General features: G+C 35.1%; 1 protein-coding gene across 1 annotated transcript in view; it reads right to left on the reverse strand.

The window, feature by feature from the left end:
* Positions 1–1,477, reverse strand: part of LOC149148005 (double-stranded RNA-binding protein 1-like) — a 127,694-nt gene extending 126,217 nt beyond the window's left edge. The window contains exon 1 of the mRNA XM_089441569.1: positions 1,290–1,477. The gene's annotated coding sequence lies outside the window, so the exon portion shown is untranslated. The remainder of the gene's footprint in view (positions 1–1,289) is intronic.
* Between the last annotated feature and the right edge of the window lie 4,523 nt (positions 1,478–6,000).

Consider the following 6,000-nt stretch of genomic DNA (forward strand, 5'->3'; position numbering starts at 1 on the left):
TGAGGAACTGGCTAGCAAACTTTTGGAAACCGGTTATTGGTTACGTTCCGGTAATCTCCAGCCTAATGAAGGACTGGTACTGCTTCCATTTCTTAAGCGCTGCTGATGCTGAAGCCATACAGAATCGGCCTTGGGTACTCAGAAGGAGCTTTCTAGCTCTGTATAGATGGTACATAGGTTTCAACCCGCTGAAAAACACTTCTGTAAACAATTTAATTTGGGTAAAGTGTCCAAATCTGCCCTTGGAACTTTGGTCAAATGAATCCTTGGAGATGATAGGCAATGCTATTGGTCGTTTTGTCTATGTGGACCCATGGTCTATGGGTGAAAGAGACAAACGAATAGCTTGGATTCTTATTCAAAGGTCTTTTAGGGGGGGGCTATCCGGACCATATCGAGATCAGCTGGAAGAATCAGATCATCAACCAAACGTTGGATTTTTGGGGTATACCTTTCAGATGTGCTGCATGCAGGAAAACTGGTTAAAAATAAACAATGGAACCCCGGAATTACCAGAATTTGAAATCGGGACCTGTGAGAAAAAACTCTAGGGTTGAGCAGTGGACTCGTCACATTACAGACAGCAGCAGTAAACTTTCACTGTGCACCACTAGTAACCTATCTTGAACCTTACATCATTGCAAGGTTTGTAAAAGACTGTAAGATTCCTGAGTTTGTGGTAGAGAGATTTCAACATCCTGAGGCAGACTATAAATTTGGCATGGGAATAAGACGAGCTATATCTTTATCATTACTACTGTATTCAGAAACCGTGGGTTTTATTGAAAGAAAACAGATAATATAAGCACAGGATATCGAAAATTCATCTATGAAGAGAATAAGAGCTTTGATTTTTATGAAACACAGAAATGATTTAAAGCTGAAGATAAAACTGACTTGGAGTCGAAGCCACGACGCCTAGCGCGTACACACGACAAAAACCATACATCCATCATCCACCCGGCCAGAACAAAAGCATTAAAACTGGTTAAAGAAAGTGGGAATTCTGTATGGAAGATGGTTCAGCAAAGATCGTTTTGCAGATTAGCTGCTGGAACTCAAAAGGAAAAGGTGGCCAAGATAATGGTTTCCAGGAAAAAGGCGTAGCCTAAACGGATGCAGGAGGTAGCAAGTAACTGCTGGTATTCGCATGGAAAAGGAAGATTAGGGTTCGGAGAGTGATACAGAGCTCGTTTCCAAGCAATGAGCCAATAAACCAGTGCAAAAGCGTGGCACAGACAGAAAGATGTTATTATAATGTCTCAAAACGCTTACCGCATGACCTTTACCTGTCAGGCGTTCGCGAAGACCAGCAAATGGTGGCTCTCTGGATGGCTTACTCCTCGCAGGACTCGACTGGGTGGTTGGACGCTTGGAGACTGTAAGATTTCATGCGGTTGACACGACGCAGGCGGTGGCTTCGCTCCGCTTCCTCCTTGTTGATGTATTCCCTTCCTTTCTGAACAGATATTTTACGGGGCTCTGAATATGCTCTCTGTGTCTATCACTGCGAAAGATGTTATTATAATGTCTCAAAACGCTTACCGCATGACCTTTACCTGTCAGGCGTTCGCGAATGGTGGCGCTTTGGATGGCTTACTCCTCGCAGGACTCGACTGGGTGGTTGGACGCTTGGAGACTGTAAGATTTCATGCGGTGGACACGACGCAGGCAGTGGCTTCGCTCCGCTTCCTCCTTGTTGATGTATTCCCTTCCTTTCTGAACAGATATTTTACGGGGCTCTGAATATGCTCTCTGTGTCTGTCACTGCCCTTGACGCAGGCGGTGGCTTCGCTCCGCTTCCTCCTTGTTGATGTATTCCCTTTCTTTCTGAACAGATATTTTACGGGGCTCTGAATATGCTCTGTGTGTCTGTCACTGCCCTCCTTCCACAAACTGTAAGCACACAGATATTTGCTATATGTGGTGTGTGAATGGCATTTATGAACAGTGCTACTACCCAATCGTACGGTCAGTACGAGCCGTTTAAGGGTTAAGAATCTGTGAGACGTCCGATCATAACTCCGTTCAGCAAATTGCTCGTCTGAGCGCTGTTACTGTTGTAGCCTTTGTATACCATATCGAATAAAGCGCAAATAAATAAATTGTTGAATTCATTTTTCACTTTGTCTTCACGCTCCAAATTTTTAATATTACAGGAAATTTCATCTTAGAAGCATTTCACTGACCACTTCACGCGAAACTGAAATTTCAAAACGTTGGTCAACATTATGTTCCCCGCTCCCTTCTCGGACCTCCACGTTACCATTCAGCCAGTGGCAGTTCCATGAGATTGAGTTATATTTTGAGATATATATGTATAATGTTTAGAATTAAATTTGAAATTGTAAATGAAATATGATTTTAATGTTTATCGGAACATTAAATTTTTTTAAGCCTCTGGCGGATATTCCTGGAGCATATTACTAGGAGATATGGGTTCATTCAAGAAGACCCAAGCGGTCTTCCAAGAACATGCCGGCAGGGCACGCCGACCCTTGGAGCATCTTACCAGGAGATATGGATTCATTCAAGAAGACCCAAGCGGTCTTCCAGGAACATGCCGGCAGGGCACGCCGACCCTTGGCGACCTTTAGGGGGAAGAAACGAGTGAAGCCCCCTATTACGGCTTTCAAGGGATGATTTTGAGATCATCGTACAACAATAAAGCCAGAATTTCCACTCTTATCTTAGGGCTCCGACAAGGCTTACAGCCGAAGCATCACACGACGCATTGCCACTCTTGTCCCATCTCATTAGCACAACCTCTGATTCTATTGAATCTCGGTTGCTAAAAAGACAATGTCAATAAATCGATACTAACGTATTCTCATAACTTCCTATGACGTCTTTGGACCCATCACATTCCAAAATGAAATGTTTTACTAATTCCACGCAAAATGTACACACTCGTTCTTCCCAAGCTTCTTTAGGCCTTTTCCACCATCATGTTTCACACCGAAGTTGAAGTGAGTTGGTTCTTAATTGAGCAATAAGAACATTTGCCCTCCACAGAATGTTAGCTCGAATGTACTCTTTTTGTTGGAGATCACACGTAGGGTTTCCTTAATGTAGTATTTCTTCTTTCTACCCAACTCTTTTCCCCATGCCCATTTATAAAACTTCTCCATAACAAAGCCAGTTGGTTCTTAATTGAGTAATAAGAACATTTGCCCTCCATGGAATGTTAGCTCGAATGTACTCTTTTTGTTGGAGATCGCACGTAGGGTTTCCTTAATGTAGTACTTCTTCTTTCTACCCAACTCTTTTCCCCATACCCATTTATAAAACTTCTCCATAACAAAATTCTTTAGCTCCTTGCTATTGCTATTATGGGACACACATTGAAATAGATATTCCATTTTTACATCCATGTGTAGTTTTGTCTCATCTATATGTAATAATGAAAAAAATTATAGATAAATAATTATAAGGCAGTGTTTTTATCTCATAAGAATAATCCGAGGATAGTATTTACGGTAACTATGAATTTTTATCAACAATTTAGCAAAAGACATCCTTTAAAAAGTACTTTTTACAAAGTATTATTGTAACTCGTACATTCCAACCAAGCCTTCTTTTTATTTTAAGGGATTTATATATTATCTTGAAACACATGTAATTTAGAACAAAGGTTCAAATTAGAAACCATTCTTAATGGAATTAGAATTTTGGTAGAAAAATGAATTGAATAGGAAAAAAACACCTTTCATTGATAAAAGTTGGTATATTTACATTGTTCGTCATTTACATTGAATAGTTTCACATGTGATAGCATAATAATAAATTGGATAACTCCCGAGCCAATTTAGCTACCCCATATAAATTAAACCTGTAGTCTAACTTATAGATAAATGGCATTTTTCTAAACATTTTTTTGGTCAATTTTGTCCAAAATCCTAAAGAGATTTTCAAAAATTATAAGTTTAAGTTGTTTAATCTACAAAGATAGAGTGTCTCAAGTTTTTTAGGGTGTCGAATTTAACATTCAAAGGTGCATTTTAAATAATAATAAAAACAAAATCTTACTCAAAATTGTATAGCATCCAAAAAGTCATTTCGTCTATAAATAGTTGATAAATGTCAATATGTATCAATTCATGGTACATACAAAAGTGCATTTTAAACAATAAGAAATCAAAATCTTACTCAAAATTGTATAGCATCCAAAAAGTCATTTCGTCTATAAATAGTTGATAAATGTCAATATGTATCAATTCATAATAAACATCAAAACACTTACTTCATGATACATCTTACATTACCATGGCCAAAAATAATAATAATAATTAACTAAATATAAATAATTAATATAGAAGTAGTCTAACTTATAGACGGAAATCTCAAGCAAGATTGTGATTCCCTCTAATTTTTCAGATTAAATAACTTAAACTAAAGTTTTTTAAAATCTCTGTCGGATTTTGATTAAAATTAACCAGAAAAATGCTTTGGAAAAAAGTCATTTCATCTATAAGTTAGACTGCTCTATTAATATATAGTTAAACATGTATACATTTAATAAAACATATCACAAGATTCTTAACAATACTCACCCTTTATTGTGGAGATTTTTGAAATGTAAATTGGTTTTGTTATGATACTATGGGTGGATACCATAGCTTATCAAATACCACATCCAAAAAAACCATAACTCATTTCATGTGACACTTGTTCATACAACATTTTTTTTAATTAATCAATTTAATTAAAAAGGCAAGCATAACAACTTTTGAGTTAAATTTGAACATTTCATCCCTCACTATTACAAAGAATATTCTAAAATAATCCAAAGAGGTTAAATTCCAATCACTTAATAATGACATTAAAATGATGGAAAACATGTTCCAAAATAAATACAATTAAATTTTTAGAAATCTTATTCCAAAATAAATGAGATTGTTTTTAATTAATGAGCAACAAATCAATTCTTTGATTTGGAGGGTCTCAATTTCTTTGTATCTCTTAAATCAATATACGGGGTTTTGAATTGTAAATCATGAATAAAAAAATAATTATTTATTTATGTAAACCATTAATACGCCTTTGCTATAATTTTTTATAAACATAGAATATATATATTTCTTCTAAAAACAAAAATAAATATAAAATTACAAAATATTCAAATAAACAAAGCATGTAAAATGAGTATTAAGAAAAATCATTTGCGGAAAATTTGGTAATACAAAAGAAAAGAGAATGATGATGTAAGGAAGCATGCTCATCTCATACTATAATAGTAAATGGAGACATTAATTGTGGAGACATTTTCAAAAGCAGAGGTTTGTTGTGTATTTCAACAAATATAGCAATGCAAATGAGAAAAGGTGATCTTGATGGACAAAATTCGGCGTATTTTAGAAAGTTGTTCAGTGAGGTTATAATTTTTTTGTTCAGGTAAGAAAGTTTTTAACAAATTTAATGGTGGGAGTATTTGAATTATTATTATTATTATTTTTTTTAAATGAATTTGTTAAAGTAACGCTCAAAATCTTAAAATTTAATTGTGGTAACTAAGATTTCCAAAACAATCTGTTAAATTTTCTTAAAACAAATCGAGAAAACTTAATTAAATTATATATTTTAGTAATAAAATAAAATAAATAAAAAAATTTAATAAATTTAACATAATAGATATTTACCTATTTTAAATGGGAATCTTTGGTTCGGGCTGCTCGTAAAAATCCTCTACATAAACCCAAAACCTGCCTTTGGGTTCCCGAGAGCCTTTGCGCAGGCGCCATCAATGACAGATTCTATAAATTATGGTGGCGAAGGCTAGAGGTCAGTAAAACCAACTAAATACCAAGATTTCATTATATAGTAATTATGGTGGCGAACGCTGGAGGTCGGTAAAACCAACTAAATACCAAGATTTCATTATAGAGTATAAAAACATATAATTGTTTTAGAGTATATGTTTTTATAGGAAAAATTATATTAAATAATAATAATAATATATTTATATATAAATTTGTAAAAATATATTTTGATTCAGTTTCA

This window comes from Pinus tabuliformis, chromosome 9 (assembly GCF_031772625.1).
Source record: "Pinus tabuliformis cultivar Carrire ecotype Pingquan chromosome 9, CPIR1, whole genome shotgun sequence".
Lineage (NCBI taxonomy): Eukaryota > Viridiplantae > Streptophyta > Pinopsida > Pinales > Pinaceae > Pinus > Pinus tabuliformis.